At 34.6% G+C, this 23636-nt stretch overlaps 1 long non-coding RNA gene across 2 annotated transcripts in view; it reads left to right on the plus strand.

Annotated features, from left to right (window-relative positions):
* Positions 1–23636, plus strand: part of LOC150095549 (uncharacterized) — a 108411-nt gene that overhangs the window by 16610 nt on the left and 68165 nt on the right. The window contains exons 1-2 of one of the 2 annotated variants that reach the window (XR_016550087.1): positions 12839–13007; positions 20038–20113. This is a non-coding gene — a long non-coding RNA (uncharacterized LOC150095549). Of the gene's footprint in view, positions 1–12838; positions 13008–20037; positions 20114–23636 lie in introns of those variants that run through there. The other variant, XR_016550088.1, reaches the window with a different exon arrangement.

A 23636-nucleotide genomic window follows, 5' to 3' on the forward strand; every position in this document is an offset into this window, starting at 1 on the left:
TGAAATATTATTTATAAATTGTATTTACTGAATCTAACATACAGAAAATAAATAAAGTGAAAAATACAATCTATTTTTTTGTTCCTTAATCTTTTTATTGTTAAATTTGCACTGTTGTTCAAAGGTTCTTCCCATGCTTTTGGAATTGCCACCATGTGGTTTTTGACAATGTGACTCTCATCTGAAAGTTAATTTTCATTTGGTGATCATTGGGTATTTATTACTGTAGTAAAATTAAGGAGTTAGTCGATCTCTGGCACGGGCTAGCAGGTTTTTTTTTCCGGGAAACTGGTTATTAGTCCTGTAAACTCAAGAAATTCGGTCATCGAACCCACACTATTTTCAGACATTAAAAATATTGTGTTAGGGTTAGGATTAGGCACCATGAGTCGGCGGCACTTGTTAGCCGCCTTCTTCACTGCATACCGATTAATTAGTGATAACCTTGAGCTAGCTATCTCTGATTCACTACCAGTGGAGATTGCACTGCCCACTCAGTCTCCAAAAGTTAGATAGGGCTAAACGGCCTCGCCTACTCCCTATATACGGAAACAAAAAGGTGTTAGCTGATTTTTTTATAGTAAAATTAAGGGTTGCATATTTATTTTTTTGAAACAAATGCATATATTTCTGAGCATTATTAAAATCACATAATCTTTCGTTATGTTTCCAAAAGCATTTAAAAGTACACGTTATGTTTTCATGTTTTGGGCATCCAATTTCATTTAAATCTAAGAACAAGCCTCCTATTAAACGCGTTAATGTTTTTGATTTTTCTCTTCCTTTGGCGAGTAATATTTGATATTTGCATGTTGATTCTATCGTCCAATTTCTTAGTTTGTCAGTGAACCAATTTCCCACTTCAGCTGATGGTTATATTTTATTGACCAAGAATTCTGTTTTTTAACTCTTTCAGGTAATTCTTTCCAACTACAAAGTGATTTTGTTAATGCATATCTTACAATAATTTCATCAGAAATACAAATTTCTTTAGGAAATAAATTTGAAGTCTTATCCAAAAGAAATTGACAAGCAATTATTCCAATGATAACTGAAAATTCGTATTTTTCACCCACCGTCGATTTTTCATATTCGTTTTCCTTCATTCTTCTTCTTCTTGGATTACTTCATATGGCACCACAAATAAATAGTTATTTATTATTATTATTATTATTTCACTGATTATTAGCTCTGATCTTATATTTTATTTTAACTTTCTGTTACAAATTCTAAACAATTAGAACTTTTCACAAAGAAACTTTCAAAGAATTTTATGGCTCACCTATTATTCTTACATTACCAAACACAAATCAGCAGCTGCAGTGGATGAACGATTACCTTAAGTCCAAAGCCACTCGACTCTATGGGTTTTTTATAGTACTGTTTACCCTTACTATGCCCTATCCTGACCGTTCCTTGAAAAATGAACATTTTGCACAGATGACTCGACAACATGCTTTCGCATGCTGGTGGATATACTGTTGGTTTGTTTTTGTTACTTTGTGTGGGGAAAGGTAAAATTTGTATATCTGCTATCTGGAGAGTACAAACATTTTTTCTATACCAAACTTTAAGAGTTTAAGTCACATTTTTGGGTTAATTATTGTTGAAAGGCTTATACACTGGTTAAACATGATAACTAATAATTAAGGAAACGACATTGTACACTAGAAATATAAATTAAAACAACATTAATAAATACTTTCCAATATTTTGGCAACGTCACGTTGCCATCTTCTTGGGAACTTAAAATAAAGAACAGGTGCACACAAATACTACATAACAGCAAATGAGAAATGAAGCGAGGAAGCTACCATTTTAGTAAAGTCCTGATGGTGCCCCCTGGTGGGCTATATTGGTAGTTATTGGCCTTTGGGCTGAAGTTCTTCTGATATATGTTTCCCAAATTTGGGGTAGGCTTATGCACCCAAATTTGTTGAGGTTTGGCATGTTATTAAGGGCTGAGACTGATTCCACGAATAGTCTTTCATACTGGAACTTGCTGCGGTGTATTACTGTGGCTTTCCTCCACCTTATTCTGTGGTGGGTATCCAGAGCATGGTCTGCAAACCCATAGTGGCTGTGCTGGTGAACTTGGATGTAGTTGTTGTGTTCTGATATTTGCTGTTTGGCCAAAGTAGGACAATTTACAGCTGCAAGGGACCTGGTATACACCAGGTAGGTCTAGGGGAAGTGGTTGGTCTTTAGTGGAGTGGATAAGGGATGCCAATTTTCTATATGGTCTGTAACAGGCGGTTAAATCATGTTTTTTTAGGATTTTGTTGATTTTTTTCGAGGTGCCTCGGATGTAGGGGATGCTGATGGATTTAGAGTAATATTTTTTGGGAAGGGGAGGAGGTGGGTTGTGGATAACTGGTTTAAGTATTTTTTGGGAGGTAGCCATTGGCTGAGAAAGTGTTAAGGATGTGATTTAGTTTAGTGGTTAGGGCTTGATCCTTTGAATAGAAAAGTTTTGCCCTGTTGTATAGTGTCTTAATAACTCCATATTGTTGAGAGGGGGGGGGTTGTTGGTGAATGTATCTGCCTGTATGGGTGGGTTTTCTATAAACTGAGAAAGCCAAGGTTCCATCAGGTTGGTGGGTGACTAGTGTGTCTAGGAAGGGGAGGCTATTGTTTTTCTCTTTTTCCAGGGTGAACTTGATTCTAGGGTGTTGGTTGTTTGATCCAGATTGAATGCAGGATTCGCCACCTTCCAAACCACATCGCCAACGATATTAGATTGGATGTAGCTTGTGTTCTCACAAAAGCAAAACCACCAAAAACCAACATATCCATTAGTGAATACAAGTCACTACAAGAATTGAAGAAAAACAAAGAAATAGTTATCACCAAAGCGGATGAGGGGAATGCCAGTGTGGTACTTAATCATAATGACTACACAGGTTAGCTTAAGGCTTTACTATTAGATCGAGCTACTTACCTCCCCATTGAATACAATCCCACCAACTCACAAATTAGAAAACTCCATAGGCTCCTTAAGAAGGTTACTTCTTGGCCTGTGGAGATTACTAACAGACTAAAACCATATAACTCTAGACCCCCCCGCATATATGGGCTCCCAAAAATACACAAAGAAAATGTGCCATTACATCCCATAGTGGATGGCATTGATTCCCCCACTTACAAACTAGCTAAGTATTTAGCCAAAGCACTCTCACACTATACTGGCAATACACCATCACACAAAAAACTCAGCCCACTTCAAAGCCAGTATAGAAAATCTTACACTCCAACATAATGACATAATGGTCAGTTTTGACATCTCCTCCTTATTCACAAATGTCCCCCCCAAAGAAACCTTAGAGCTAATCCAAGCTAAATTTCCTCCCGATATCTCAGCCCTATTTCAGTTCATAATGAACTCGGGCTATTTCGTTTGGCAGGAAAAATTCTACAAACAGATACAGGGGACAGCCATGAGTTCACCACTTTCCCCATCCTTGGCCAACTTCTTTATGGAGACTTTTGAAGAGAAAGCCTTAAACTCAGCCCCACAAAAATCTACCATATGGCTTCATTATGTTGATGATGTATTCGCTATTTGGCCACATGGCCTGGATACACTCCTCTCCTTAACACACTTAAACAACCAACACTCTAGAATCAAGTTCACCCTGGGAAAAGAGAAAAACAATAGCCTCCACTTCCTAGACACACTAGTCACCCACCAACCTGATGGAACCTTGGTTTTCTCAGTTTATAGAAAACCCACCCATACAGGCAGATACATTCACCAACAACCCCCCCCCCCAAAAAAAAAAAACAATATGGAGTTATTAAGACACTATACAACAGGGCAAACTTTATCTGTTCAAATGATCAAGCCCTAACCACTGAACTAAATCACATCCTTAACACTTTCTCAGCCAATGGCTACCCCCCCCCAAAAAAAATCCAAAAAATACTTAAACCAGTTATCCACAACCCAACTCCACAAAAAATATTACTCTAAATCCATCACCATCCCCTACATCCGAGGCACCTTGGAAAAAATCAATAAAATCCTAAAAAAAATGACTTAACCGCCTGTTACAGACCATATAGTAAATTGGCATCCCTTATCCGCTCCACTAAAGACCAACCACTTCCCCTAGACCTACCTGGTGTATACCAGGTCCATTGGAGTTGTAAATTGTTCTACTTTGGCCAAAAAGGCAGGAGAGCAAATATCAGAATCTCAGAACACAAGGACTACATCCTATTTCACCAGTACTGTCACTCTGGGCTTGCAGACCATGCTCTGGATACTCGCCACAGAATAAGGTGGAAGAAAGCCACAGTAATACACTGCAGCAAGTTCAAATATGAAAGACTATTCATGGAATCAGCCTCAGCCCTTAGGAACATGCCAAACCTCAACAAATTTGGGTGCATAAGACTATCCCAAATTTGGGAAACATATATCAGATGAACTACAGCCCAAAGTCCAATAACTACCAATATAGCCCACCAGGGGGAACCATTAGGACTTTAGGAAAATGGTAGCTTCCTCGCTTCGTTTCTCATTTGCTGTTATGTAGTACTTGCGTGCACCTATTCTTTATTTTAAGTTCCCAAGAAGATGGCAACATGAAGTTGCCGAAATATCGGAAAGCATTTATTAAAGTTTTAATTTATATTTCTAGTGTACGCTGTCAATTCCTTAATTATTAGTTATCATGGGTTAATTATCTGCTGTCTCTCTGTAAATGAACCAAATTCTAACATTTCGGATTTTCGATTATGTGAATGAATTGTTTTCAGATAACTCAAACAATGTCAATAGGTAGCATTAGATAATTTCTAAAATAATCAATTGCATGGATATCACTTTTCAACTTTTTTCTCGTTCCTGGCATTAATTTCACAGTAGTGATTTTTTTTAAATAATTAAACAGAATTGCATTAAGGTATAAAGTTGTGGATTTGAAATATCAATTTCTAATCAGAATAACTGAGTAAAAAGTTCACTGTGGAAAAACACAATGACAAAAGCACACATCTTTGTTCATTTAAGTTTACAAATGCATATTTTATTTTGCTGAAATTATTCACTGAAAAAAATTCGAAATGTAATTACCTAAAAATATTTCACAATATTTAGTTTACACTCTTAACATTTTCCAAAGATTTCAATGAATAAAATTTTTGTTACTCACTGTTTCTTGGTTACATTACATCAAAATAGCTGGTCATGCAAAAGAGTTTTTAAAATCAGATACCATGGCAAGCACAGCTCCATACATTTGATATTGTGTCAGTCTGGAAATGACACCATGCCTCCCTAAACATTCTGTGTATTCTTTTGTCACCAAATATGCACAAACAGCTTCCGTAAAATTTTCGTAAATATCCCAAAATAAAGAATCTTTATCAAATTGCATAAAATCTTGAAAGTCTAATTTTACCATTGATAAATTTAAATGATTAGCGATAATTTTCTCCATGATACGAATAGCTGGTAATTCAGTTTCCAAAAATAGTAAATGATTACCAATGTCATACATTTTTGGTGAAAATCTCACAGCTTCTTCACTTTACTTCCATCAGCTCCTGTATCATCAAGTATTAGTACCCCATCTTTGCATCTCAGAATATAACACTCACCTAGGTCCATTTCATAATCAACTCTTCTTTGCAAGTAGCCAAGGATATCAGACCACTTCCTGCTTAACTTTTTCCAAGTGGTCCTAGATAAATACATCCAGGAGGAAATACATTTCAAGACAAAAAAAGGCGTCTTTTTTTGACAATGTAAAATTTTTTGTTTGGTAATGTAAAAATAATAGGTGAGCCACAAAATTCTTTGAAAGTTTCTTTGTGAAAAGTTCTAATTGTTTAGAATTTGTAACAGAAAGTTAAAATAAAATATAAGATCAGAGCTAATAATCGGTGAAATAATAATAATAATATTTAACTATTTATTTGTGGTGCCATATGAAGTAATCTAAGAAGAAGAAGAAGAATGAAGGAAAACGAATATGAAAAATCGACGGTGGGTGAAAAATACGAATTTTCAGTTATCATTGGAATAATTGATTGTCAATTTCTTTTGAATGAGACTTCAAATTTATTTCCTAAAGAAATTTGTATTTCTGATGGAATTATTGTAAGATATGCATTGACCAAATCACCTTGTAGTTGGAAAGAATTACCTGAAAGAGTTAAAAATCAGAATTCTTGGTTAATAAAATATAACCATCAGCTGAAGTGCGAAATTGGTTCGCTATCTCTGGACAAACTAAAAAATTGGATGATAGAATCAACATGCAAATATCAAATATTACTCACCAAAGGAAGAGAAAAATCAAAAACATTAATGCGTTTAATAGGGAGGCCTGTTCTTGATTTAAATGAAATTGGATGCATAAAACGTGAAAACATAATGTGTACTTTTAAATGCTTTTGGAAACATAATGAAAGATTATGTGATTTTAATAATGCTCAGAAATATGTGTATTGGTTTCAAAAAAATAAATATGCATCCCTTAATTTTACTACAGTAATAAATACCCAATGATCACCAAATGAAAATTAACTTTCAGATGAGAGTCATATTGTCAAAAACCACATGATGGCATTTCCACAAGCATGGAAGAACCTTTGAACAACAGTGCAAATTTAACAATAAGAAGATTAAGGAACAAAAAAATAGATTGTAGTTTTCACTTTATTTATTTTCTGTATGTTAGATTCAGTAAATACAATTTGTAAATAATATTTCATTCAAATAAAATGTGTAAATTTAAATGAACAAATTGGGTGTCATTGGTGTGTTCTACAAATTTAAGTAAGACCATTAAATTCTTTTTTTCCCTTGTGAAATTTCATGCCACAAACTAACCAGAGACTTTTTTTTTTGAAAATCCACTCAGTGAAACTGTGTCAACTCTTGGAAGCAAAAGGAAATGGATATTAAATTACTAGGCAGAATTTTAGTGGAGAATATTTCACCTGAAAAGTGACAAAAAATAAAATAAAATAAAATAAAATGGTATTGTAGCATGCAGATAACAAGTGAATCAACATGCATATATCAAAAAATACTCGACATTCGAAGAGAAAAATCAAAAAACATTAACGTACTTAATAGCCAGACCCGTTCTTCATTTCAATGATACCAAATGATGAAAACAATATGCAAAAGCTGATGAATTTCTTCTTTGCCGTGATCATAAATATTTATTTGAGGGTAAACATTTTTTTTCTTTATTTCTTTCTGAGCTAATTTTCATTTGAAGTAAGAATAAATAATTATTTATTTGTATTGGAAAGAATATCTAATATATTAATTGTGTTAAAAAAAAAAATATATATATATAAATCCCTACTGTGCAATAAATGTCGGGCTGAGAGGACAACAGTCAATTGGGACTAACGGAAATGACTTTTACAGAGTTGAACTTTGTGAAAACCATAGTTCAACTTGTTTTGAAATGTCACATGGAGAAAAAACACATGAATTACACGTAAGCACCAGTGGCAAATCATACACTATGAGCATCAGCGCAAATGTTAAATCAGAAGAATGAAGAAAAAAATGTTGTCTTTTTCACTTTATTTAATTTCTGTAAGTTAGATTCAGTAAATTCAATTTGTTAATAATATTAGCCAAATAAAAGGTAACATAGAAATTAACAAAGTATATATTACAGAGCTAATATTCATTTGAAATAATAAGAAATAACTATTTATTTCTTTGTGCTGGCAAAAGAAGTTTCTAAACGAAAACGCTGAGGAGAGTTTAAAACCTTGTTTGTCTCATATCCGTTACTTAAAATTACTAATGCTAAAGAAAAAAATAAATTCCAGTTACAGAAAGAGGTTATGAGCACAAGGAGTCGAAGGTAAATTTCATAGTCATATTGGTTTAAAAAAATAAATGTAAGCATTAATTTACTACAGCAATAATTTCCCACGGGAACCAAGAGTTCCAACCTAAACACACGATTCTCACCTACGTACAACAATTTGGTGACCGGATAAGAGAGATATTTTTAAGATAAGACTTAATGAGAAATCTACAGTGTTGGAAAATAAATTCACATACATTTTCTTTATTTATTCATTTTGCTCAGTTATTCTGTTAGAATATGTAGTTAAACTGAATTTTAAAAGTAAAATAGAGAAAAAAAACAATCAATTAAAAAAAAAATCAATTCACTTGTCAGAATTCCATACGCTAACAGCATTTGGAATTCAAAACCGGAAATAACACCTACCCTAAACCAAACGGTACATAGGCTTTCCACCAAGCTTGGGAAAACATAGCATGAGCAACTGTGTGAAAGAATTAATACAGAGAACCAATCGGATAGTAATCTAAATTAAGTAGTCAACTAGCTTTTCTGGTTATTTACAGAAATATCTTTAAACTCCTATGTTTTGTGTGTTTTTGTGCTGTGAATATATGTTACCCCAGTAACCTATAATGAAAAAGTCAACTGCATTTTCAGACTTGTGTTTGTGTTCCGTGCTGTGAATATATGTTAAAAGTCAACAATTTGGAATATTCAGAAAACCTAGATATTACCAAGATGTTACCATTCTGGAAAGAAATGTAAGTTGTTTTTTAACTTAAACATAACCATTGATAATTGTAATTTCAATAATCACTGCTCGTATGTTTTGGTAAGTGTAATTCTAATACTCAATAGTTTTTTTCATAAGAATAATCATAGGGTACATGTTAGAGTATCAACATGGATACATTAGCGAATTTTCATGTCTAATGTGTGTGTGTGTGTGTGTGTGTGTGTGTGTGTGTGTGTGTGTGTGTGTGTGTGTGTGTGTGTGTGTGTGTGTGTGTGAGGGACACCAGCATATAATTAAATTATTCAGAAAAGCCTAATCACTGCCGTCATCATGACTCTACTCGAAGAATTCCCACCCTTTAATAGGAAAGCAATACCTCAAAATGTATTGGAAAATTAGTACAGCCATCTATAGACAATCCAAGACAAAACATGATGGATGTGTGTCACCCTGGGAAAATTCCGAGATATCTTATCTCAAAAACATCGCCCACAATTCCGTAGGCAAACCCAAACACCATGTGCTATCACAGAGAGACATACGTTCCCCAGAAATTTCCAAACACATAACGCCACGATTCCTTATCTGTAATCACCCATAATTCAATACGCAAACCCAACACACCACGTGATGTCCCTGACAGAAGGGGGGCCCCAGCGAAATTCCAAACATTACAAAATTTATCTTATCACTATCCATCACCCATAATGCCATACGCAAACCATTTACTTATCTACAACTCATCACAACACACATCCAGGACAATCACGTCGCTTCCTCTTTCACCCTACCCCTATTTGGTTCACCAATCACGACACAGATGCTTATCCACTAATATATATCCGTTTTCCATTCAAAACAACAAAGTCACTTATTTACAGCTAACAAGTTACGTCACTTACTTGCAACAACATCACTTATCTACATCTGAAAACAACACACACCCACGACACAATTCCTTATCTTATCTTGATCTTGATCTGGTCAGAAGTGTCCCACCAATCACAACACGAATCCTTATCTCTACCATCACCCATAATTCCATACACGAACCAAAACACAAAAACTGACGTCACTGACACATATGTCCCAGGGAAATTCCAAACATCACAAACTCATGACGTCACACACAAAGACGTAAGCAAATGAATAACCAATCACGTCACGATTCCTTATCTTATCTTGATCTGGTCACTAGTGGCTGGTCTACTACTCTGGTCAGTTGAAGGCTCCTCATCATGATTCTCATTTTGCATACAGAGGTTAGATTCAAGTCTGTTCACAGATTCAGAAATGCTAAATTATTTCACTGGCATTTCTCCAAAGGACGTTGATTTTCATTCTTTTGAATGGTTTCCACATCATCAACTAGCACTAAGTTATCATTAACTGCCAAATTAATCAATTGGTATTATCATTCTTGGGTACATTACTCACCTCCTGATATGTGCAATGGAATAGCTTGGAGAAACCTGTCCTGATGCATTCAACATTTCCAAGGCATTTCATAGGATTTGGCATTGAAGACTCCTTAGCAAATTGCCATTTTGTTATTTGCTTTCCTCCCTTCGTAATTGAATTGCCAGTTTTCTCTCGATCGCTCACTACATGGATTATTTTTAATGATGAAAATCCGCTATTTTTTAAAGGAGACAAGAACAGTCATGTTATTAGTTTCGTATATCATAAATTAAATTATTTTTGTTATAAACTTTATCCTTTTTCTTTTTCAACAATACCCGTCGGTTAGAAAAACTTAGGTTATTCCCGTCTAGTATGCGAAATATATAATGGACGGAGAGTGCTCTCCCTTCATATTTTTCGACTAATGTAGGTGTTCCTAAGGGCGCGGTTACCCACCCTCTTCTGTTTATACATAAACGACCTTCTCTCGCTGGCTTAAAACTTATCTAGTTTTGCTGATGATAACATTCCACTCATATTACTAATACGATAAACCATCAGTGCTCAAATGTAACAGCTCGGTGTTCAAGATCATCCATAATAAGCCCTAAACACTCATCTCCTTAATAATCCTTCACTGGATTGCTTTTTCACCTTCACTGCTTTCAGAACATGCTTTGCCTTTTACTCGCTAAAAAGACCTTTCTTTTTCTATTATCTTCGATGCTCTACTTAACAAATCAAGACTAATATCTCTTTTTCGGACTGACTAATTCGTAGTCTTTCCTGGCACAAACACGTCACTTCTATGGCATCACTGGCTTTCAAAAAGCTTGGCATCTTTTTTCGTTCGAGAAAAGGGTGCCAAGTTTTTCATCTCTCCCAGTATTTACTTTGTGCAAATCCCAAACTGCCCAAACTTGGAATAGGCTCTCACATGGAAAGTGCACTTGAAGTCTCTCTAAAAATTCTTGATATTATTCAGAAATAGGGCAGTTCGGCTGATTGACGAACCCTCTCTCTCTCACACACACCACTATATTCGCCTCTGTTCTGTGGAACAGCCTTCCCCTTGAAGTATCCCCAAAGAAATACAATTTCCCTCTCTAAAAATAATATCAACAGAACACTTTGCTGTTGACCCTGTCCACACATTGCATTTATTTGCTGTAGGTCTTGTGGAAATAATTAAAAAAACAAAAAAACGAGTGATTATATGTCGTATTGCGGTTGACGTAGAACTTAAAAATATAGAACAAACAAAAAAAATCCTATACCAGTGGTATCGTTAATAATTTGAACACGTTTATTTTTAATGATGAAAATCCGCTATTTTTTAAAGGAGACAAGAACAGTCATGTTATTAGTTTCGTATATCATAAATTAAATTATTTTTGTTATAAACTTTATCCTTTTTCTTGTTCAACAACACCCGCCGGTTAGAAAGACCTAGGTTCGATTACCGTCTAGTATGCGAAAACCTTCAAGGCCTTTCAAGTGAAAATAAGTTAGCCGGTCTCATACGGACGCAGGAAAAGTTTTCCTTCCCGGAATTGGGATTTTTCATCCTGCAGAACGGAAAAAACAGATAGCATTAACTTCCTTATCAGGGCATTAATTTGGCAAGTTACTCGACGGTGACAGGCCACTGATTCTAATACGCAAGAGAAATGAGGGTGGGGGTGGGGGGAGTATGTGAAGAAAGAGGCATAGCTATAAGGTAGCGAAAATTGTTCATTCTGTAATTAAAAGATTTTGTCAGAAATTTCTACCATATTCAACGAAGTAAAGTTTACCTGACGAAAAAAAAACAGATAACTCTGCATTGACACCAGCTGAGAGACTCGATTTAAAAGGCCTAAAAATGTTCGTTTGCTTCCTTGACAGGATTCGATTCCATAAATCTCTAACGTTTACATCTTTTACTGACGTTTCTCTCAGGTGAACTCGAAGATTTTGATGTCATTGTCGTTTACTACAAGGGGGGGGGGGGGAGTTGTCAGTCAGCCGAACTGCCCTATTTCTGAATAACATCAAGAATTTTTAGAAAGATTTCAAGTGCACTTTCCATGTGACAGCAAAAAAAAAAAAAAAAAAGACAGTGTATGAATCAACTGTCCTTGGGCAAAACTCCGTAAACGACAATGACATCAAAATGATGATTCAAAATCTTCAAGTTCACCTGAGGGAAACGTTAGTAAAGGGTGTTTTAATTTTCTTTTGGCGTAGTATACTTGTTTAAAAAAAATTAAAATCTTTCTACTATAAATAAAAAGGTACCAATTCATTATTTTTTATTTCCTAACAAATCAAAATTTCAAAAAAAATAAAAAATAAAAAGATAACTGTACACAAAAAAAAGTAATTTAGTTAAATGATTAGATAATTATCTGTTAATAGATATCACTTTCGTGAGAAAAATAATCGAATTGTGGGATCTTATAAACAACTGGTGAATATCTTTCATTGTTTAAAGCTTTACCTTATCTTATCTTAGGAAGATCGTCCATTTACTGACTTACTCTTTCTTCATGTGTTGATAGCCTCTTGTCACCTTCTTTAACAATAGAAGTCCCAAACATGCGGATACTTCAAAGAATGGAAACATCATTCACCTCGAAGATGTCTGCAAAGGATGACAGATGGCAAGTTCCCAACAAGAAAGACAAACCCTGGCGCCGAGTGGCAAAAAACAGAACAGTTGAAAAAAAAAAAATCAACGCTTTTTTAATTGGCTAGGAAACTGATATTTATACATTTCCATTAATAAGTGCAACACGTTCTACGAGTGGATATGCTAATTACACTCGTGCTTTGTGATAGAGGTTCTCATTGGCTGAGAATAAAAGCCGGTCGTATTCTGCGAAGAATATACAAAAGAAGTAAAAAGTGTTCTGTTGCATTATCGTTCATAAGTCACTGACGAGGTAAAGAGCGTTTTCTCGGAGCTATTAAAACATTTAAAAGTTGCAAAGATGGTTGTTGTTGATAGGGAAGCCCAGAGCTTAGTAATGAATTATGTTGTCCTCATCATCCTTCTCTTGATTCTCTGGATCTTATATTTAGGGGTAAGATATTGTTTTACGCTTAATAGTTGGTCAAAAATCGCTGTTTCGTGTCGTGGTTCTTGATTGATTAATTATAATAACTATGATATTTATTATAATTATTATATTATAATAATTATAATTGCTTTTTTGCTCGTGCTAAAATGTAAATCAAATGTTTTTGCATTATCTTTAGTATCTCATATTTTCAAACGGTATTGATTGTGTTACGATAATCCAACTACCTCCTCTTTTCGCAATAGGACTTTTCTCTTCTGTTCCCCATGAACTAAACCTTTCTTTGACAAGACGCACTTGGCGCGAAACAGCTGTGCTGTCTAGAAGTTGCTGAGTCCCTATTTCAGTCAATTTAATTTTGGAAACTGAAATTCGAATACTTTCAGAACATACCAACCAACTGCGATGATGGTGTGTCGTTGGAAAGTGTATAATCATTTGAAATTTTAAAATACTTCGGGAAACGTTTATTTCGTCGGTGTTTATAACCTCAAATTGCCGTTTCAGATGGTGGTGTTCTAGTTAAAAAAAAAAAAAAAACGTAAATTATGCCAACTGATTTTATATGCATATAGAAAACAGTAAAAGAATTTAAAGGATTCTGTCCAGTGTGTATGCTTAGATTACTGAGCAAGGATTTTCTTCTTTATATATATATATATTACATATAACTTGATTTTTCCGTCCAACACTAGAAAAAGATTTTTTATCCACTTATAAAAAATGTGACTATAATAATAATTGCTGTATACTACATTTGTTCTCTAAATGGAGAATGATGTGCTTTTGTCAGTCTGTTATCTCTTTAAATTTTTTGATACGTAATCCTTTGCCACTTTCCTCCCTTTTGGTTTGTTATATTTATTTAATTTTACAGATGACTAATACATAAAACAATAATCTGTAGTTTAATCTCCAAAATGTTATCTTCAAAATGGAAATCTACATTCTTTGTTGACTTACGCCGGAAGCCCAAGATATGCCGTAACTTCTGAATTAAAGAAGAGATGCTGTGTCCACATCAGCGCACACATTTTCAGAATATACGATTCACTGTTGCTGTACCTCCATGAAGTTCACGAATTGAGTACAGTAGATCTGAACTGATCTTGCTGAAGTTTTGAAATTCCATGGGTGAAAGCGCGAAGCATTTCAGACCAAACCCGGGATCGCTTCGAATAATACTTGGAGTTTTTATGTAATCGCAATTTATTGTCGACGCAACTGTAAAGTTTTTGTCAGCTAAGTACGTCGAACCAAAATGAAATAGCATCCACAGAATAAATTCACACAAATTAAGCCAATGAGCTAAGATAGAAGCAGGTACAACGATATCTGTGTTTCAACAACTTCACTTGAAGTTTGCAGAATCTTATAAGTTCATGGAGGCATATATTGCTCTTTCAACAAACTCCAGGATGTTTGTTGAAAGGATTGTGGTCCTTGGGCGAGTAACTGATTTCGTAACGTCATAATAGGTTTGTAGGCCACTCTAATGTCATGAGATTTTCAGAATAAAAGGGATGGAAACCGAGGCTCTGTAATGAATGTCATGGATCTGTTGTGGAGAGGGATTAGAGAATAGTATTCTTTGTGCCATTGCTGATTGTATACGCTGAAAAGAGATCGCCCTATTTTCAGCGTATGTACAATACCTAAAATAAATAATTTTTGTGAAATATGGTGCAACGAGGAGAAATAAGTAAATAAATAAAATAAAAATCAATATAATTCACATCATTTTCTCTTATTCTTCATAGGTAACCGGGATGGCTTTTTCTTATTATTATTCTTTTTTGTTTCTTCTTCGTGCATTTTTAAAAATCTCTCTCTCTCTCTCTTTTCTTTCGTATCTATAAGCTACTTTCAACAGCTTATATTTCTCTTATAGAGATATAGCTGAAAATTTGACTCAGCAGTGGATTGATTGACTTGCACGTGTAATATATAAAAATATTATTTTAAATAGTAATATAGGCTGAGTAACCGACCATAGAGTGGTAGTACATAATTAATGATGCAAAGCCCGACATTGTGACCATCATTAGGGATAGAGGAGGAAATTAACACTTACTGTCAATGCTATATACAAATAATATGAAGGGGGAAAAATGAAGAAACAAAAATTGCGTATACCACATTCGCAGTAAACTGTTACTGAGAATGTGGTATAAAAACGCAATATAAATGGGTTATTTGCGATTTATAACTGTGAAAAATTCAAAAGTAGAAACAAAAAAAATAATAATATTGAAATTGGGAACTGGAAGGGGAAGGATTTCTCCGAAGTTTTGAGATTTACTAAAATTTGATTATTCCGTATATATTTGTCACTAATTTTTATGATGAACGTCTCAAGCACTACCTCGATAAAAGTTGCACTGTTCTTAGTAACGATCTAGGCATCGTGTGTTCAGTAATAAGATCATATATTTTCAGTCATCCCCAGTCATGTTTCATGATTAGATTCCAGACCAGCGTCTTATAGCGAATCACTGCTTTTTTTTTATACCACTTGTAGATGTATGTAATGGTTTAATAATGTTTTTAAGCAGTCACACGTGTGCGTAAATGATGTAAAAAAGCATTTTACTCCAGAGTTACGCACAAGAAAATTTTAGACTAATTTTTGCAAAAAAAGTTATTCTGAATATCTTGGCTTAAGGGAACAGTCTACACCATTAAAAGTTTTTCCATTTCTGCAATAAGATTGCCACGTTTATGGGTAGATGTAGTATAACTAATTGTGGACTTTTCGCTTTATCTTTGTTTTTAATAACAATAATGCGAGGAAAGTTTGGCCAAAGGCGTATCTCAGTGTTCGATACACCATCGTCACTAAATTTAATTATTTTAAACCTTGGTATCTAATGTAATATGTTTATGCGTCTTTTTCTTTTCGGTGGAAGCAACAGAACCCTTACTCTGAATTTTATTTTCTTCAATTTTAATTTATAATTATAATTTACATGCAGAATAAATGGGCACATATATATATATATATATATATATTTTTTAATTTTTTTTTTTTCAGAATTCATTTTTACTTGGTTGGAATATTATGAAAAAGCTTTAATGACTGATACCGAGAGAAAAAAAGATACTACTAGTTTACATCTTCAGGTATCACAATCAAAGAAATATATAAAGAATTACAGAGACTTAAAATTGTAATAACAGAACAAGTACAAAAAAGACAGTAGCGAGCTTGAGATCCAAACAAACGTGTACTACGTACACCCGCTGTCGCGAGTGCGCCAATACTGAACAGAGGCAACGTGTGTGTCAGAGAGATTGAAACTTAGGCTGTTATTGATATGAGAAGAATCTAGAGAAATTTCTCTAGATTTGACAATCTTTCTCTCGAGTTCATCATAGCACACATGGATGCTAGAAGTTTGAGTCCAGTTCACAATGGGTTGGCGGCCTTCGTCTGAGTTAACTGAAAAGAGAATGTGGCTAGAGAGAGCGCTGGCTCTAGTCCTGTTATAGGAGATATCTCTACGGTGTTCTTCCAAACGTAGAAGGATGGATTTAGCAGTCTGGCCATAGTATGACTTTCCACAATCACATAAAATCTTGTACACTCCTGGAAACTGAGTTGGAAGATGTTTCTCTTTAGATTTACTAAGTATTGAACGAAGTTTTGGGAGTGTAGTGAAGCAAGTTCTGAAGTTAAACTTCTTGAGAATTTTTGCCAGTTTTGGTGAAAGAGAGCTGATGTAAGGCAAAGAGATGAAGGCTCTGGGGGAAGAGGGATCTTCAGAAGTAGTTGGGTGACTGGGGGAAAGAAATTTGTTAATTTTCTTAGGAGAGAAACCATTATTAATAGAAGTTTTTTTAAGAAAAAGGAGTTCATTTTCAATTTCTGTTTCTCTGTAAGTAATGATTTGGCTCGGTGAGCTAAGCTTGTGATGGAAGTGATGGGAGGAAGCATGAAGGTATCTATCAGTATGAGTAGACTTTCTAAAAATTGAGATTTTAATACTCTCACTACATCTGGTAAGTTTCAGGTCTGAAAAGAGTGTCAACAACCTCAATTTATTTTTAGACCACCTAAACAAATGTCATGAAAAAATCTCTTTTACCTTCGAACTGGAATCCGATGACTGCCTCCCCTTTTCAAATCTGAAACTTACCAGATGTGCTGAGAGTATTAAAATCTCAATTTTTAGAAAGCCTACTTATGTGATTGTGGAAAGCCATACTATGGCCAGACTGCTACATCCATCCTTCTACGTTTGGAAGAACACCGTAGAGATATCTCCTATAACAGGACTAGAGCCAGCGCTCTCTCTAGCCACATTCTCTTTTCAGTTAACTCAGACGAAGGCCGCCAACCCATTGTGAACTGGACTCAAACTTCTAACATCCATGTGTGCTATGATGAACTCGAGAGAAAGATTGTCGAATCTAGAGAAATTTCTCTAGATTCTTCTCATATCAACAGCCTAAGTTTCAATCTCTCTGACGCACACGTTGCCTCTGTTCAGTATTGGCGCACTCGCGACAGCGCGTAGTATATGTTTGTTTGGATCTCAAGCTCGCTTTTTGTTTTCAAACACGCTACTGTCTTTTTTGTACTTGTTCTGTTATTACAATTTTAAGTCTCTGTAATTCTTTATATATTTCTTTGATTGTGATACCTGAAGATGTTGATCTATTCAACGAAACTAGTAAACTAGTAGTATCTTTTCAAATATACCATGTCATCTTTTTTTCTCTCGGTATCAGTCATTAAAGCTTTTTCATATACTGTATATATATATATATTTTTTTTTTCAAAAATAGATTTAATGACTTAAAATCCGAGATTACTTATAAAGATTTAATAAGAATAATACAACTAGTTTCGGCTTATAATAGCCCTTCATCAGGTATTCTTAAAGGAAGAGAATAGTAATAAACATTGAAGTATCTAAAAACTTGAAAATACAGGTAAAAATCGCCACACATAATTGATACATAAAAACGTTGTATTTTTTCAAGTTGTTCTAACAGGCGTGCCATTGTTTATTGCAAGTGTGCGTGCTGACTCACGTGAACGCCAATATTGAATAACTTCAGCATGGCTATCTGGGATGTTATAACTCAAATTGTTGTTTAAGTGGACAGGATTCAGAAGGATTTCCCTTGATTCTATAATTTTTCTCTCAAACTCATCATCAGAGCGAAAAATATTTTCTGATCTATCCCAGCAAACGGAGTGGCTTTGTTGATCTTCATTAGGATTATTTGAAAAAAGAACATGACTGGATAACGCAGTTGCATGTGATCTTTTGTAAGAGATGTCTCTTTTATGCTCTTCTATATGTTGCTCAACAGATTTGTTAGTTTGTCCAAAATAAGGGATATTGCAATCGCACCATAATTTATATACACCTGGATATTTTAGGTTGTGATGAGGAGGCTTTGGATGGCTGATTAGAGAACGGATTTTAGGAAGGGTGGTGAAGAACGTCTTGATATTATATTTTTTAAGGACTTTTGCTAATTTGTTAGAGACTGTGCTAATGTATGGGATGGAGATGCTGCCTTTAAAATTAATAGTTTCTGTGGTGCACTGTCTAGGAGGATCCAGAAGAAATTTCTTAATCGTTTTTTCAGAGTAACCATTTTGTTTAAAGATAAGAGTGAGTTGATTTATTTCTTTTTGTAGTTCATCTTGTTCATTCAAGAGAGAGCGTGCGCTGTGTCCTAAGGTAGATATAGTTCCAAGTTTTTGTGGTGGAAAATGATGAGAAAGATTATGCAGATATCTATTGGTATGAGTAGGTTTTCTGTATATAGAGATTTTAAAAATAACTATTTTTGAAAATGTATCACAACAACCGAGTTGAAGTATATAATCACATATATATATGTGTGTGTGATCCGTAGCTCAGTCGTATAGACCCCTTTGGTCGGAAAGACCTCGATTTCATTCCTGTCAGTGACGCGAGGAACGTTTATCTGGTCTCTTTCGATGGAAGGTGAGTCAGCCGGTCTCATACGGTGGTAGGTTTTTTTTTTTTTTTTTTTTCAACCAGAAATAGGGGGTTTTCGTCTCCCAGAACAGGCAAACCGGCCCCGTGAACACATACACACACACACCGGTGCAGTCATAAATACTTATGGCAAGAAAGGCAACGGGAAACCACCTTGCGTCATATCTCCCTAGCAATTAGTTGCAACCATCTCAAAGAGAGAAAGCCACAGGATTAGGATATAATTACTTGGGGAAGCGGGGAAGAAAATTATAGCATTAGAATCTGAATTTTGCTTTCATTTAGCTGAATAAAACTTTTCATTACAGAGATTATGGGTACTAATATTTGATACTAGTTAAAACGTTTTGATAAACGTTTCCTTGTTTTTCATCCTACGAATATGGTTAATTCATCTAAAAGTCTTTTTTTTTTTTTTTTTTTTTTCAAAGTGAATTTTATCTATGAAACGTTGCACACCCACAGTACCATGGATGAGCCAAGGATTAGATAATCCTGAAATTCAGCTCTAGAGATTAAACAGTATGAGATATTTCAGGCCCTCCAGTAAGCATGGTGATGCTGTCATACTGGGCGATGAAATTCTTCTACCTGGCAAAGGCATTCACAAACATCCTTTCCCACAACGGAATTCTCACCAATTTGCACTTGGAATTATTAAATGACGTTATCGTTTCGCAAATATTAAATAATATTCTTAATAACTGAACTTTTGAGAGACCGTTTAATTGCCAGCCTGGTTGACCGAGTGAATAACCTCTCCGCTCTCCAACCAACGGGATGTGGGTTGGAATGCCACCTTGAGCATGGATGTTTGTAAAAGCCTGCTCTAAACGATCTCTTTCAGTTTATGGAAGAAAAAAAAAATAAACGTGTCTGAAAACAGTGTTTTGAGAGCTCATTCTAATTTTAAATGCGATTCAGAATTCACACTTACTCAAAATGATGTTCTGCAATATATTTTCATATTTATTGCTTTTCATTTTATTTTTTATTATTGGTTTATAAAGAATTCTTCAGTGAACTTACTTTGTGTTCTCTTCCAGTTTTAAAGAACTGAGAGTTCGATGTTTATCCTAGTAGATGAGTATTTTTCAACAACGTTTTGATGATCTTCAAAAGGTATGATTATCAAAATATGGTTAACAATTATTCAAACTGTTTGAAAATGTTACAAGTGTATTAATATCCTTTCTGCATCTGTATGTATATGCATTTTTCCCATCTATATTTAAGAACAGTGTAAAAATTCTGAATTAAGAACTTGTTACGGAAAGGAAGCTCATTTGTTTCTTTACAGGAGGCTCTACGAAAGTCAAGTAATATTCGAGAGTAAAAGCTATGGCATCCCAAAACTTGCAATTTAATATTTTATCAAAAAAAAAAAAAAACAGCTAACGCCTTTTATTTCCTTATAGGGAGTAGGCGAAGCTTTTTTTTTTAACCCTATCTAGCTTTTGGAGACTGAGTGGGCAGTTCAATTTCCACCAGTAGCCAATCAGAGATGTCTAGCCCATCACTATCACTAATTATAGGTGGCAACGGATGAAGAGACGGTCAAACAAGTGCGGCCATTTGGTATTTTAAAATATCTTTATTTTTATTTATTAAAGTATTTATTTTGTCGGTACCACTATTCACTGAAATAAGGTATTTTCCTAGTACAAGTAAAAAATATTGCACCATGCGTTCAACTAAGAACATGATAAAGCAAACAGCCAGTTACAATAATATCAATTTACACTTGAGAACATCACAGTAATTATAATAAAAAATGCTAAGATTTTACTAGGAATTTAAAATTTCAGTAGCATTTTACATAATTGACTTTTATCCAAGAAGGATAAAAAAAAAAAAAATCCGTATTTCTTAACAAAAGAAAGCATTTGGCGTAATATATCGAAGATGAAACAGATGTTAAGTTACTGTTTCTGAAAATGACAGTTTTATTGATAGAATGCAAACTTCAGTAGCTGAACAGACTTTGTATTGCACTACTTAAAAGGTCCTTTTTCTTTCTTTTTTTTTTTTTTTTACAATGGAGGACCGCACGGTGTTCATCTTTCATTAGCATATTTTCAAGCTTTAAAAAGGCATATTCAGTTCCAATATATAACTTTGTCCGTTCAAATGCCAGCTACGTTTCTTTGTATTGCTCTTAATAGTTCATGCTTCAACTGGCTTTTGAAGCGTTAACCGCCGGAACGTTTCGATTCGACATTATTTGTTAAAATATTATATTTTTAAATTAAATTGTTTTTAAAGCATTTCCGAAGAATTTAACTTTGAAGTTTTTCTCAAAACAAAATTGCACTGACGATGTCTTTATTATTATTATATGAGATTTAAATTTTTAAAAAATTCCTGTGCGGACGGTTAGTTGACACCACTGTAGATGGTGCACAACGTTTCCTGCAGGGCTTAAGTAGAGTAGAATTGCTCAACTATCGGTTTATTTTTAAGTTGGGCATTGAGATACTGAGGTTGCAAAGAGGATCCTAGCTCAGTTGGTAACGATGATGCCCTTTGGTTGGCGAAGTCTGCTTAAAGATTATTGGTATCATTGAAATATGGTTGATAGAAGATGACATCCTAACAGGAAAAGATAATATACCGCATTTAGAGAAGATATAAGAGCTTCTGCAGGTGAGGTGGCCGATCTCGTACCGATCAGCTGGTTTTTCATCCTGCAAACCCGATAACACACACATGTGGAAGAATATGCTGATCGATTGATTAAATTTTTATCACATATTTAATTACGTTTTTATGAAGTCAAGTTACGTGGTCGTAATACGCCATTACGTTTGACACGTTAAGGGCAGAAAGATGAAAATAAAGTATGATTATGCCAAGTATAACAGTGTGCGAACTGCACACTGTTATGCTTGACAGTGTGCGCAGTTCGCACACTTCTTAATACTTAAAATTTCTTAATATTTCATTAATCATTTTTTGTGTTGTTTAGTAGTGGTGCAATTGCTGCAGTTCAAAAGCTTCGGTCGTTTCATCCACCAGCAATGATATAACAGCTTTCCTCTTGTGAGTGGATACATTTTGATGAAATGTAGCATTTGACTTTTTATTAAAATTTGGTTTCATTTTAGTACTAAAAGTTGTCAACGATGAAGCTTGACAACTCCTGTCTTCCGGTTGGCCGAATAGTTATTGTACCATCTCCAACCACCTGGCAGTGGATTCGAATTTCACTGTGGGCTGTAGCGTTTTGTGAATGTCTTTAACCAGTAGATAAATTTCATTGCTTGGTGTTAGACCCACGCTGCTTATTGGAATTCTGAATATTTGCAATAAGCTATAAATAGGATGGTTGAGGGAGGTTGCGCTTGTAGGGCAGACATCCGTGAATTGTCTCTCAACTATATTTTCCTTCTAAGCTTGTTCTTGCGGTTATAGTGGTAGCACTAAAACCTTAATGATGCAGACATAAACGTACGCGTGTGTGTGTGTGTGTGTGGAGCAAGAGAAATTAGAAACAAGCGCTAGGCACTGTATTGGTTGGATTTGCAGCTGGAAGAATGTGAAATCAGTATATTTTGTATGCTTCCTGGAGGGGGGAACCTAACTTATTCTCAAATGAAAAGCACTCGTGCTGGCTTAATCTCTGTTCGAATCCCGGCATGGATATTTGTGAGTCTTCTCCGGACGAGCTCGTGTGGTTCCTTGAATTTATGAGGCTTGTCTTAAAAAAGAAAAAGAAAGATTTATAGGGCATGAATATTATGGATATTTCACGAATAGCTTTAGGTGATCTATAATTTTCATTGTCCACAGTACACCATCACCTTGTTTAGCAAAGGGCTTCAGATAGCATTCAGTAGTACCATTTTTGATTACTAGAGCAAAATTTTCTGATTTATCTGATATTTATTTACACCTCCCCGCCCAAAAATATATATTTATATATTCATAAACGAAAAATTATTGATTTTAAAAGCTAGAAGTGTTTTTAAAATTTTTTAAGAATATTATAATACTCTTAATAACTTTTTTAAGAATATTATAATAATATTATGTGAGTGTGTGTATACGTGTGTGTATTATTTATTTATTTATTTTCGTGTCAAAGTGGCTAGTTTGGCATAAATTAGATCATTTCTAATACAAAATAGTTAATGACAATACATTTATGTATTCCTAAATAAACATTTTTGAATAAGAATGTCAAATTACGTTCTTATTCAGGTAATTTCTAAATAAGAATGTCTTTTATTTTATAGTAATTAAAAACAGGGACATTACAGCACGCCTTAACGCAGTTTTACCGTTTTCTCATCACCATTTGACGTTTATTACGTCATTCTAAGATTCTTTGTAAATTTCTGTCCAATTCAGGTCAGTGTACTATTTCTTTCTTTTCTCCCCCCCCCCCCTCTCTCTCTCTAGGTATTGCCTATGGCAATGGAATCGTTTGCTAGAAAACATTTTTAGAAAGGGACAGTATGGAGATTAAAAGGAGTCTGTGGGGGTGTTCGAAAAGGAATACACAAAATAGTTGCAACCATTCCAAACACTATTTTTTGGCTGTCAACATCTACTTTCAAGATGTTTTTTCTTTTTTTTCCTCCTTAAAGCGTACTTTTTAGTGCAGCAAAGCATCCAGTACAACATGCTGTACATCACTTTA

The sequence above is a fragment of the Typopeltis vanoorti genome, chromosome 20, assembly GCF_054136105.1.
Source record: "Typopeltis vanoorti isolate ZY-2024b chromosome 20, IOZ_Tvanoo_1.0, whole genome shotgun sequence".
Lineage (NCBI taxonomy): Eukaryota > Metazoa > Arthropoda > Arachnida > Uropygi > Thelyphonidae > Typopeltis > Typopeltis vanoorti.